Here is a 14,399-nt window from a genome sequence, read left to right on the forward strand (position 1 = left end):
GGTACGTCATGGTCCACGGCACACTTCAAGATAGAAAGGTGCTACTCCTAAATATATACGGCCCAAACGTGGCCGATCCCAACTTTTACCCCACACTGTTCGGGAAATTAGCTAAATTCCCCACGGCCCAATTGATTTGCGGGGGCGATATAAACACAATTCTCGACATCCAGCTTGATCGTACATCTGATCAACAGAGGACACTTACTAAGGCAGCCCAAAAGATACCAAATGGCCGACCTGGGACTCAGGGACGTGTGGCGCACGTTAAATGGTACCAAACGAGTTTACACATTCTACTCCTCGGTGCATGACATGCACTCAAGGATAGACGTATGGCTACTATCCCATGAGGCATTAGGCTGGACCACCAACACATATATTTACCCGAGAACATACTCAGATCACTCACCCATTCAGATAACATTGAAAATCCCGGAGATTAAAATAAACAGGCCCTCTTGGAGGTTCAAATCGGCAGCACTACAAGACCAGGTCTATAGGTCATCTCTATCTCAGCACATCCAAGATTACTTTGAGATTAACAAAGGGTCAGTGTCCAGTCAAGCGGTGTTGTGGCAAGCGTTCAAGGTATGCATCAGGGGCACCGCAAATGTCAACCGAGTTTGGTGTACTGAGGGACATCCGTAGGGACCTAGCCTGACGAGAAAAATATATCGCCCAAGTACAAAACCAGTATGCACAAATACCGTCCACCCAAATGGGGCTTGTCATTAAAACCAAGATAGACGGATTTAGAGAAGCTGCTGACCGCGAGATTCGATACTTCGACAGGCCAGCAGCAGCGCAGCGATATGGGGAACAAGAACGTCCAGGTAGACTATTGGATAGGATGGTAAGGGGGGAACGTGGCCCAACGGGTACATCATGTATAACAAGGGGTGATGGGACTGTGTCCACAAATCAATTGGAGAACGAGGGGGCATTCTTTGATTTCTACAAACATCTCTACTCACCGCAGAGTACTACCACAGAACAAGAAATAGATCAATACTTAGCGCAGATACCAACAACACTTCTATCTGACGCAACTAGGGAGGCACTAGAAAACCTGATTACTAAAACAGAGATAGCCGAAGCCATAAAGGCACTGCCCAACGGGAAAGCTTCAGGCACTGACGGCCTTGGGCAGAATTCTATAAGGAGTTCGCACACCTCCTGGTCTCCAAACTACTAGCTGTCTGGTCTGAAGCCCTAGAAAAAGGGGAGCTAAGATTTTTGCAAAGATCCTGGCCACACGATTAACGCCATTAATGCCATACATGGTTCATGAGGACCAAGTGGGGTTCGTAACGGGCAGGTCCATGGCAACGAACATTAGACGCTGCCACGAAATCCTATCAGCAATACCCGAAGATCTACAAGCAGTGGCAGTCTCATTAGATATGCAAAAGGCCTTTGACACAGTATACTGGCCCTTCCTGTTTAGGGTCCTACATAATTATGGGTTTGTCCCCAATTTTATTAAATGGGTTAAGGTTCTCTATACATGCCCCTATGCTAGGATAAGTATAAACGGCACATTATCAGAGCTACTGGAATTATTAGGGGGCACCCGTCGCGGATGTCCACTGTCCCCCCTTCTATTTGCTCTAGTGATTGAACCCCTAGCAGATCTAATCAGGGCCCGATATAGTAAGTACGGAATACCTTGTGAGGGTAAATTTGATATCTTTAGGCTGTATGCTGATGATATATTGATGTACTTAAAGAACCCAGGACAGACCCTCGGTAGAGTCCTAGCAGTGGTCCAAACATTTGGCAAGTACTCGGGCCTGAAGCTAAACTCAGCCAAATCAGAAGCCTTTCCCCTCATGGCGGCAACTATAGAACCACCAGATTTACATGGCCGTGTCTGGAGCCCAGTACACATTAAATACCTGGGGGTGCAAGTGGCCAGGTCAGCACAACTATCCCGCGCATTGAACTATAACGCCCGCACTGAGGCCCTATGCGTTAAAATGTCACACTGGAATTCCCTGCCAATCTCATTGATGGGGAGAATCGCCCTGATAAAAATGATAATTCTTCCCAAACTCTTCTACTTATTTAACACCTTAGCGGTGTGGCCGGGGAGAGCTCTATTTGCAAAAATAGGGGGCGCATGCACAGCGTTGGTGTGGAGCGGTCATTCAAGACTGAGGTGGAGGGTCCTCACAGACCAATTCCCGCAGGGAGGCATAGCGGCGCCAGACTTCGAGATCTACTACTTGGCAGCGCAGGCGCACTATGCGGCACAATGGGTGACAGACTTTCTGGACCCCAAAGAACCTACAAACGAATGCCCAATACCGAAGTCAGCTACATTACTACATCTCCTGTCATCGCCGTGTCCTAAACACTATAACACCATTAACCCCACACATGTCACGACCACAGCGTGGGCAAGGATACTCAATTTACACGGCACAGAAACACTGTACCATCTAAGTATGCCAATCCGGGGCGCCCACCACATACCACCCACCATGGACAAAGAAGTGGTTTGCATGATTCCACTGCGGAGCCAGAGGAATCATGCAATGGGGCAATTATTCTGTGATAAGCAGTTTGTGGCATGGGAAGCCCTAAAAGATATAGGGGAGATACACCAAAACAGAAGATGCACTACTTGCAAATGAGGTCTGCCATAGCAAAAACATGGTCTGAATTCCCAGCTGAACCAACAATAAACCTGGGCCTGGGATATATGTTCACAGCCGGGAAGGCTAGGATATCGGCATCAACACTGTATAAGTCCATCATTCAAACCCGCCCGCAAGACACACATAAGGCCAAAGAAAAGTGGGAGCAAGACCTAGGACAAGGTATAACCAACAACCAATCGTCACGAATATGCGCCTTAACCAAATATATATATCCTGCAATGCTAGATACAAATTGATTCATTACAAAGTTGTACACAGACTGCATTACACCCCAGTCAAACTGAAACGTATATATATCCCACCGCTGAAGGTCTGTGTCCAAGATGTGGCTGCGAGGCTGCTTACACTTACCATATGTTCTGGTCATGCACACAACTGAGGGATTACTGGGAGGAGATCTTCAAAACATTGGATGACATGGCTGAGGAGGCAGTTGAATGGTCATCACTGCTATGTATACTTGGGGCCACAGGGAAGATGAATCCAACGTGGCGGAAACTGTTAAATGTGAGTTTACTACTTGCCAAGAGAGCAATATTATTGAAATGGAAAAGCAAAAGCCCCCCCACTAAGAGTGACTGGGACAGTGACATGATATGGGCAAACGACAACGAAGAAAAATATATTGATTCACTGTAAGTGGCTACGAGACCTAAAAACATATGGAACATATATAAACAATACCTGGCTGATAAAGCCGAAAGGGAAGAAATGTTATTGATGCGTGAGGGTCTCCCTCCTCCTTCTCTCTTGTGTTTTTTTTTTCTCGGAGTTAAATAATATATAAATGGTATAGTTGATATACCCATAAGGCTTGATGTACCTGTGTGATATAATAAAATAAAGTTAGAAAAAAAAATTAGAAACAGCAGGGCTGAACAGGCCCTACCAGTGAGATCTTACCTTTTTAACATGTATGGGAGGCTGATTATTTATTTACAATGGGAAGTGATTGGAGATGAGAAATGGTAAAAAGGCAATGGCACTTATAAAAAAAATATATATAGGGTTTTAAGAAGCTATTTAAGTGTGATTGTTTGGTAATTAGTAATTAAGGGGATAAAGAACAAGCTGTGTGAAACAATAACCTTGTCATGCACTTCATTTCACTTTGTGTTTGTATGAGTTATTAATTGCTATGCTGGAGCTTGTAAGCTTCCATTTAGGATGGGCAAAATAAAGCTACAGTCATAGGGGATACATTTCCAGGTCGAGCGGAGTTGAAGAAGTGGCGCTAAATGCATTTAGCTCCACTTTTTATGAGCTGCAGGATTTTGTATGATTTGACAGGCAGAGCTGGAGTGCAGATTGGACTGAACAAGGTCCCCCTGCTAAATGCGATTGGTATTCCACCAGCATGTATTTTTACGTTGGCAGAAAACCAGTGGATTCCTATGGGATCTGTCTGACCTTTACACCTGGTAAAAGCATGCAGTGTCCAAAGAAATCCATTGTGGATGGCTCCCACAATCGTTAATTTTGGAAGTGATTTACACTTTTCCAGACATCTATTGGTAAAGTAAAGAGCAAAGGCAATTTTCGCCTGTGTTTTACTCTTTACTTTTCTATTACATTGTGGAAACAATACACATTTATGAATGGCCCCTTTTGCAAAAAAGTGTAAACAGAAGAATTCCGCTCAGTGCAATTTAGGATTCAAAACAACATGTGACTTGTACATTTTTATAGTAATCTGTATAAAATGTAGTATTATTTTAGGTATTCAAAGCAAAAATTCAACACATATTTTTACCAATTTAAGCTCTGAAGATGTATGGTCAAGTATCTAAATTTCAGGCTAGGCTCAAATCATGGCTTTACCACATGACCAAAGTGTGATCCTGGGCATATATTTTAATTTCACTATGCTTTACCTGTTAAAATTAGGTGTCCCTAGAAGGGATTCAGTTTTCATTATAAGCTATTCCAAAATGCCTCACTCATATTTTAATAGATGGGCAGCACAGGCATTAGGACACACACACACATCACACTTTGCAAATTTCCGGGCCACGTTTATTGAACAAAATTGTGTCAAAGTCAAAATCAAAGTAAACACATCAAACAAAGAGTTATCATGGACAATTGCATATTATAACCAGGATGTAAACAGTATGTACCAGACAATGATGTAGAGGGTCACACCCCACCAGGAGCGATACCAGAAGGCTGCAAACCCCTCAACCAGCAATGTTTGCCTAATGATGCAGCCTTTACAGCCCTAAAACTCCCTTTCACTCTCAACTCAATTAAAATGTGCTGCAAAAATGCAACAGAAAATAACATTTTGTATGTAAAATGGTTTCTTGGACATGAACCATTGGTGGGAGACATTCAGAATGGGACTACTGCAGGGGTTCAGTTGGAACCGAGGGGGTGGAGGGTTTGGAATGGGTGGGTGAAGGGCGGAATGTATACATCTGTATGTTATTAGGAGGATATGTTGATGTGCTCGAAATATTGTTAAGATCAACAAGACTACCTGTATTGATTGGACATGGTAAATTCTGTTCTTGAAATTAAAAGAAGTTTGAAAAAATGTAATGTTTTAGGAAACAAAATCTCCTATTCCTTGCTTCAGTATTCGGGGGGGGGGGTCTATCTTTCACAACAAGATGGAGGGAGCACAAGCATCTCCTCTGGGGCCTGCTAGGAATAGCCACAGTGCTCTCGGGTGAACACCATCTGAGATGGAATAAAGACTGGGGGCTTCACTGCTCAGCACTCTCAGAGGAGGAGGAGGCAGCCTCACCCTCAATTCTCCCAACCAAGCCACGAAAGGCATGCTGTGTGCTGGTGTGAATAGGTGGGTGTTAGGAAAGATTTCTTAATTGTGGGTAATTTTCCTTCCATGTGGCAACCCCTAAACTTTTTGCTGTTGTTTTCACCATGATCTAGACTTTGCCAGAGAAGTGCAGCCTTCTGCCGCACTCCTCTGGGCTTTCGCTCCATTCTTACGGGGAAACTGACATGCCCTTAAGACAGTCACTACCGGGAAACGTTGTTTTCCGTAGTTTCTTCATCATGTTGCAGCTTTCGTGCAACATGGCACAAGAGGGCACTGTAAGCTAAGTTACTGCTCTCTTGGGTCTCTAGTCTTCTACAGGCCCTAGATACTCTCTTTGGATTGTAAATGAACGGTGCAAGTGAATCACGGACAGGATTGGTGGCAGCAATCGTTCCTTGTGTTTTTGAGCTCCTTTTGGCATTTTAAGTGCGTTTCTCACGCTTAGCCCAAAATGGTGGCCTGGCTCCCAAAATGGCCAGACCACGAGGCTCTTTGTCCTGTCCGCTGACCGTCTTGCCCCCTTCGCCTCCCCCAGGTCGAGCCGACCCGGGGCCTTCCTTATTTGGGCATGTACTTTCCCGCGAAACACAGATGCTTTCGTGGGCTTCTACAGGCCTGGTGTGTGCCTCCAGGATGGGGGCTGGGATGTCTGGTCCCAATACACATCCTGGGCTCCAGAGAGTCTAGGGTGGTGTGAATGCCTGGGACCCCCGTGGTCCGTGATAAGGTCCACATATGGTGTGAGTGTTTTATGAGCGGATCTCCCATTGGGTCCCCTCTGTTTTGGTGCGAAGGGAACCGTGGATAAGAGGGGGCTGGAAACGCCACTACCATGTCGATCTCCTGAGTTCTCATGAAAAAAGGAATACAGGAGCAGTATCCTGCAACCACGAGGCTGAACCGAGGAATCGCTGGTGACCCGCTGAAGGACTGCTCCTCTGCACTGCTGTCACTTTATAAAACCCTTTCTACCTCTGATCGAACGAGAAGGCCTGTACTGGTACTTCGACCCTTGGAATAGTGGGGGCATCTTCACCATCTCCTGCACGTAAGCCTTCGGAAGTGTCTCTGGGCCATCCAGCAGACTGACCAGCCTACCGAGGAGTCTTGCTCTGTAACCGCCGTCAGGTTGTGTTGTATTACGAGTCCTTGTCACTCTCACACGATTTGTACACTTGGCATTCCCAGGTCTGAAGTGAGTAGTGTACATTTGGCTGAAATACACACGGCCGCTCCGTTGCCCTGCTGTGGTAACAAACTGTGCGGGTTCACTGCGTTTGGGACGTCCTGAACTCAACTTCTGCTGCTGCGGAATCTACACGATGACGAGACGTCCCCAGCTCCTATCTGAACCTGCCAGCACTGAAACTGACACGGAGAAGCCTGGGTCAGCTTGCATCGGGGACTGGTGAGTAGCATCGCTAGGAACTGGTCGTCCTCCTGCAGGAGCCCATAGCTTTTCCCCACTGGGTCTAACAGCACGCCTTTCCGTACTCGCGCTCTGCTTCTGCCCACAGTGGAGGCTGCGCTTGAGTCGCAGAGCTCTGTCCATCTTCATTTGTTCACCAAACTAAACTGCCTGATTCCCTCGAAGAGACTCCCCTTTTTGCCCATTGGCACCAGCGTGTGCAGGTACTTTTGAGCACAAGGCTCCACTCTTCGTAGGGCTTGGACTTCCATTTAGTTAGGTGCCTCTGAAGGCGGACTGGGTCTAATTATTATTCGCACTGCCCGTTTTCCTCCCCATCTAGGTGGTCTACACATTTTGTGCATCTAACTCATTAGACTCGTTTGTATTTGTATATATATTGTATTGGTTTGGTATGTGTTGGTTTACTTGAGTTTTATTGTGATTTCTCGCTACGGTCAATATTACAAAGGCCTTGTAATAAATGTGTATATATTTTTAATATAACACCTGCTTGGAGTAATTTGTGAGTGTCCTTGCTTTGTGTGCTCATTGCGGGCTTTCAGTCACCCTCACCCCTCTTGAGACCTAGTCTTGACCGCCGCGATCGCTACCCTGATTGGTCTGGCTTGCCCAGAGGTTATCCTGTTCCAAGAAACTAGGCTGGCCTTCTGAACCTCTGCCCCTCCAGGACACAGTTCAGAAATCCGTCTTAACAAATTGGTGTACAGCGGTGGGATATGACTGAAGGTATCCAGTGTTGCGCACAAGCGAAAGCATTTCAAGTTATTCCTACCAGGACACGTAGTGAATTGTCATAGTATAACTTTTAAAATGCCATAGTCCTATCTAACAGCATGGAAACAAATACCTTGTTAACTTTAAATGCTTCTAAATCCGAAACATTGAAAAAGATGTGTGTGGAGAGAGGTGTTTCCTCTCAAGGCACCAAATTGGATATGATCCAAAGAATCGTGCCGTGGCAAGAAACGCAGCTTAACGCTATAACTTCTGAGGACAGTGTGGGAGGAGGTGGGGCTGCTCTCACTGGTAGAACCGACGGTTCTGCCGCTGCACTGATCCACCGCGACCACAAGGAAAGGGAGATGAGATGCCTAATGTTTCCTCTGCCAGTGTCGATGGGGAGGCCATGCTTGAATTCAAGAAGCAAGAGCTGCGGTTTAGGCAGAAGGAGCTTGAGTTCAACATAACCAAACTAATAATCGAACAGGCCGAAAAACAGAAAGACAGGGATCACCAGTTGGAACTGGCCAAGCTTCAGGTTGCAAATGGACCCAAGGGTCCTGGACATGGGTCTGGGGCCTCCTCTCATCCACGGTTTCCAAAAGATCTGCTCAGTGTGTATGAGTAAAAGAATGACATTATGGACTGGCTGAATACGTTTGAGTATGCATGTGAAGATCAACAAGTTGACAATGCTGGCATAGGGCTAGTAAGCAGTTAAGGGGATGGGGAGCAGGAACCCACACCTAGCTTCTGGCTGCTTGTTTGAAGGAGCAGAAATGCCATCTTTGCTCTCCTCTGCTTGAATGTAGTGGGACCACACAGATTCATGGCGGTATGCAAAGTGCAGCCACTCTTTTTTCAGCAGTATAGTGAAGTATTTACCTGCATATACCTGAAAGCTTACTTAGAGCAACATATTGATTCAATGCTGGCACAACAATCAGATTTTTGTCTCCTGGGTATGTGCCAGGCCAATACAGGCATGCAAGGGTTGCATGATCGTGGATTAAAGTCCTTGCATTTATATGGATGGATATTTAAATCAATGAAGCAGTCAAACTCAGGTGGCATGTCAGTGGCTCAAATTCACATGGTTGAATCTGTATTATAAATGAATTTTATGACGAATCCTAAGAGAGTTTGTCACCTCTGCCCAAAGGGGAGCCACCCCCTTTGGGACAAGGGCAATGAGCCTGCTACTAAACCCCCTAGGGGACAGGATCCCTCTGGAGGAGACCCCCCCACCGTAGGGGACAGGAAAACCCCAGAGAAGGACACAGGTCACTTTCCCTCACCCAGACACTAATGCTTTTATGGGATATGTGGGATTAACCCAATTACCCATTTTGTAATGGCTGATTCAGCTTTTAGCTCCAACCCTGCCCAGTCCTCTTGTAAAACAGCTGAGAGGTGAATGGATCTGCCTCCTAGAGGCACGTCATATTAAGAACCAATCAGAGGAGGGGCTCAAAAATGCACGCTGAGTTTAATTGAGTAGAGAAAATTCAGAGGAGGTGTGGCCCTTCGAAGGAGAACACCAGAGGTGGAGTTTTGACCCACAGTCTGAGTTGTGGGAGGATAGAGGGACCCACCACAAGAGTGGGGGTCCAGGACGCAGAGGAAGAGGTACCTATTCATCGGCACACCCACTCCCTCCTTCCCTGCAGCTCTCTGGCCGGCCTCTCTTGGCCCTCTTCCCGCTCCCACCTGCATGGCTAAAAACCTCGGGGCCATCTTCGACTCCACACTCTCCTCCTCTCCTCACATCTCTGGTGTCTCTTGTACTGCACTTCCCCCCCTCTCTCTTCCCCCTTGCACTTTTCCCTTTCCCCCTTCCTATGTACTTGCGCGATCTGAATGACAACTGGCCTAGTAGGATCGTTGTCTGTCTTCCCTTTGTTCCCCCTCCCTTGCCTCGTCGCGCCTTGAAACACTTGTGTATAAGTGCGTTATAAATACCATATAATATCATATCATACCTCGGAGCGCTGACGCCCCAGAGGCTGCAGCTGCACTTCTGCCTGCACCTAGCAAGCGATAATAAATAAAAGAGCCGACATGGAACCTGGCAGATGCATTGGCGAAGAAGCAGTGTGGCAGAAAGACTCCACCATCCTCCCAAGGAGCCCCCTGAAGAGACGCATGTACGTGGTGGCTCCAGGGAACCGGGAGGCAGGCAGAGACACAAAGAAGAGGAAGCAGGACCACAGAGTGGGGTGAGAGAAATAGACAGGCCCTAGCGAGGGGAGCGAATTGAGAAGCCCCAGAGTGGGGAGAGCACTGCAAAACCCCAGAGTGGGGTAAGAGGAAGGGATGTACGTTAAAAGAACATACCCCAAAAGATTGAATTACAAGATTACAGAGCCCACTTGCTCGCATTTTGTAATTTGATCTTTTGGGATTTTAACCGTTTGTCCCCCGCACTGCTTTTAATGTATGCAGGGGACACTCCCGCTCCCCTGTTCTGTATCATGGGCTTCGATCTAGGGGGCGTGGCTTGGAGCCGATGGAGGGCAGAAGCTGATCTGCCGGGCTCCGGCCGAGATGCCGCTTCCTGATCCTTTTTCTCCGGTACAAGAGTGGTTGCAGCCAGCGGAAAAGCACGCATCGGTGGGGGAAGTGCTCCCCATTAGGAATTACTCGAGTGTTGGAATTTTCGGAGCCCCCGCGAGGAAGAGCGGGCTCCGGATCCCACCCTCCCCTCCGCCGCGCATTGATCCAAGATGGCGCCTGGCACAGCTTCACGCAGCCCCTGAACCAGCGTCCCCTGACGGAGCGCTTTGGGGATCGGCAACAAGGCCGGGGGGGGCGACCCCTGTCTGACGCTGGTTCGGAATCGACACAGGCCCCCAGGCCCCTGACTCCGTTACCCCTGGGCTGGCCCAATTTATGCAACGCGGACTACAACTAGAACCACGTGGATGGCATCACATAAAGAGAAACTCGCCACCTCTGAGAAGCAGCGCCCCGCCCCACGGCCATCACCCGAACGACCCAATTCCAGCCGAAGCACTCGGGGACCCTGAAACTCAAGGTGCGTGAGCCTACATAATACCCTTTGATGGGCCCCTGACCACCACCGCACCCTTGGGCCGCCTGCACTTGGCTCCCCGACTCGGCTGCCCCGGGGCACGCACTTGCCCCTGCATGTTCGGCGATCTACGTCCAGCGGCTTCAAGATGGCCACCAAGAACAAGAGCAGGGCCGCCACCATGGACTCCTTTGTCTCGACCAAGGCGAAGACCTCCACCGAGTCCAGACCTAGCCTCTCCGAAAACACTCATCCGAACGAAGGGGAGGTCAACGACAATCGCTCTCAGATATTGGATGCCATTGCCTCACTGAGAACCCACATTGACTCCAAGATTGATGAGTTCAAAATAGACATACAACTCATCCGCCAAGATGCCCGCAACTTGACGGAGAGGGTGACGACCGTCGAGAATTCCACGACGGAGCTGTCCGGGGCCACCACAACCCTGAAGTCCGAAGTCTCCGATCTAAAGAGGAGGGTCGCCTTCCTGGAGGAAAGGGCGGAGGAAGCCGAAGGACGGGCCAGACGGGGGAACATCAGGATCCTGGGTATCCCGGAGGGAACAGAGGGCCTAAACACCACATCCTATGTCGAAACCCTTCTGCTACAAGAGATCGGGGCCGGAAAACTAACCCAAGGCTTTGCGGTCGAAAGGGCACATAGATCCCTCCAGAGACGTCCTCCCCCCGGCTCGCATCCACGGCCAATAATAGCCAAAATATTGAATTTTCAAGATAGAGAAACCATCCTACGGCACTCCAGGGAAGCAGGTCCCATTGAAAGGGGGGACTCAAAAATTATTATTTACCCTGACTACACCCAGAAAGTGCAGAGGGAAAGGAACTCATTCGTCCCGATCAAGGCGAAGCTTCGCCAACTGGACATTAAATACAGGCTGCTGTACCCCGCGCGCCTGAGAGTTGTTTATAATGGGCGAGCGATATTTCTCGAAAACCCGGAGGCGGCCAATATGTGGCTAGAAGATAATAACCTAGCTGATGGCAAGGATCCTCCTCGGAATGATGATTAAGTCCCGAGTCTCCTCGCACCACCAGTAACCGGACCCCAGCAGGTAATCCAAATAACAGTTTAACTTACGGAAGCGGCCCTCGCACGGCCCTGCCGCCTCGCACCAACCCTACCCCCAGCAGAAAATCCAATTGGGCTAGTTCACCGCCCGGCCCAGCTCACGCCCGATTCCCGGATGGGTTCAGACGGCGCGAGAGCGCCTGAGCACCGCGACAGTGTTGTAGTCGCTGGGCGCACCAGTTTGTGTTATGTTATTAGTTTAGTTGGTTTTGCAGTCTACGAATTATCAATGTTGGTAAAGTACAAGATGGTGGCAAGTTACGACACGAGACTTCACGAACCAGGGGCCCCCCGCCCGCAGAACGCCACCTGTGGTTCGTTGTGCCACCGGGCCAGCGGGCCAGAACTCCAAGACGAATTCAGAACACCGATCCGATGGCGTCGCAACTTGTTGTGATGACATGGAATGTGAGGGGAATGGCTTCATACCTCAGAAGGAACCGCGTACAGTCCTACCTCAGGAGGAAGAAGGTCTCGATTGCGCTATTACAAGAGACCCACCTTACAGCGGACTCCATGTCTAAGTTAACAGATCGATGGGATGGGACCACGAGGGGGTCTCCTTACTCCAAATATGCGAGAGGCGTACTGATATGGGTGAACCCGAACGTGCCTTTCCAGCTAGAAGGCTGGGATGCTGACAAGGACGGGAGATATACATCAATGTGGGGCACCATAGAACAAACCCCAGTGTGCTTCATTAACACATACTTTCCGCAGCATGGAATCCCGTCATACTTAAGCACGTTGAGTGCAAGACTGGCACAACACCGAGGCAGGACCTTCGTGTGGGGGGGAGACTTCAACTGCGTCATGGACTTAAGCAAGGACAGATCGCGCCCCCCTCCTCAACCAAGCAATCCCGCATCCACCTCCTTGACGGAAACACTCGACCAGCTCAACCTGGTAGACATCTGGAGAGTGCAACATCCAGAGGTCAGAATTTACTCATACTACTCAGCTCCACATGGCGTCCACACAAGGATCGACTACTTGTTTGTTGATAAGGAACAATCTCCACTGGCCACATCCACTGAATATTTGGGGAGATCGATCTCCGACCACTCCCCGCTCGCCATGCATTGGCAGCTGCGTGGACCCAAACCTCCAATTCCCATGTGGAGGATGCCTACAGCAGCGTTGGATGATCCGGAGTTCAGAGAGGACCTTGCTGAGAAGCTAGAGGAATATGTCGAAAACAATAAGGGATCGGTGGCTACCTGGTCCACACTGTGGGAGGCCATGAAGGTGGTTACCAGGGGAGAAATCATTTCAAGAGCGGGCGGAACCCGCAGACAACTACAGTCCTCTCTTGAGGCCCAGGAATTAGAGATCGCAAGACTAGAGTCCGCCCCTGACATTTCCCCAGAGTCCGAGAAGATCCTTAAAACAGCCCGTATAAAATGTCAGGAATCATGGGTCAGACTGGAGAAATTTGACTTCGCAACACATACCGCCAGATCCCACAGCGAGTCTGACAAACCCGGCAGATTGCTTGCCTGGCTCTGCAAGCGGGAACACCCTAAACACCTGCCAACGGAGATAAAGGACGAAAAAGGAGTAACACACAAGACGCAGATGGAGATCAACGAGACTTTTGCTAAGTTCTACTCCAAATTGTATGCCCACGATTCCCAGGTGCCTGCCGCAGAATTAATCGAAACATTGGAGGAGATAGGCCTCCCTCAAATCTCCAGCGAGCAGAGGGAGGAACTGGACTCGGAAATCACTTCCGAAGATGTGACAGCGGCCATCAGATCGCTCGCTAATGGCAAAGCCCCCGGCAGTGATGGTCTCCCGCCCGAATTCTACAAGACCTACAAACCCATTCTCACCCCCATCCTGCATGAAGTTTATCAAGAAGCCTATACAAATGGCATCCTGCCCAACACCATGAAAGAGACCATAATTATTCCAATGCTCAAGCCGCACAAGTCACCCACCGATTGTGATTCTTATCGACCTTTGGCCATGCTGAATTACGACAGCAAGATCCTCACTTCTATATTAGCCAACAGACTCGCCAGAGTGGTAGGATCCATAATTCACGAAGATCAAAATGGATTCGTCCCAGGACGCAACACCACGGCCAACCTCAGGAGACTACAACACATCATGGCCGAAACCCACGACCGAGAGGAGGACCTGACGATACTGTCACTTGATGCCATCAAGGCCTTCAACTCTATCTATTGGGAGTGGCTTGTGGAGGTTTTGAGGGGCTTCGGCTTTGGTGCGGGCTTCATCAGATGGATCCAGGTACTTTATAATTCGCCAATGGCAAGGGTTAAAACAGGCAGAATTGTCTCGGGATCCTGGGCAATACAAAGGGGCACGAGACAGGGGTGCCCACTCTCGCCCATGCTGTATATATTGGGCCTAGAACCAATAGCCATATACTTTCGCCAACAGTTTTTTGATGCGGGCATTAAGGTGGGCAATGTTTACAACATAATTTCATTATACGCGGATGATGTACTTCTCTACTTGAGGAACCCTGAGCTCAACGCACCCACAACGCTAGAAGTTCTCGACAATTATGCAAAGTACTCAGGGATACGATTCAGCAGACACAAATCAACTGCATTCCCCCTAGCTAGCCTGAGGGGCATTGCAGTAGACGACCTCCCGCCTATCGGAATACAGTGGCAACCTGACAAGTTC

Source organism: Ambystoma mexicanum, chromosome 2p (assembly GCF_040938575.1).
Source record: "Ambystoma mexicanum isolate Mex_15411 chromosome 2p, UKY_AmexF1_1, whole genome shotgun sequence".
In the NCBI taxonomy this organism is placed as follows: Eukaryota; Metazoa; Chordata; class Amphibia; order Caudata; family Ambystomatidae; genus Ambystoma; species Ambystoma mexicanum.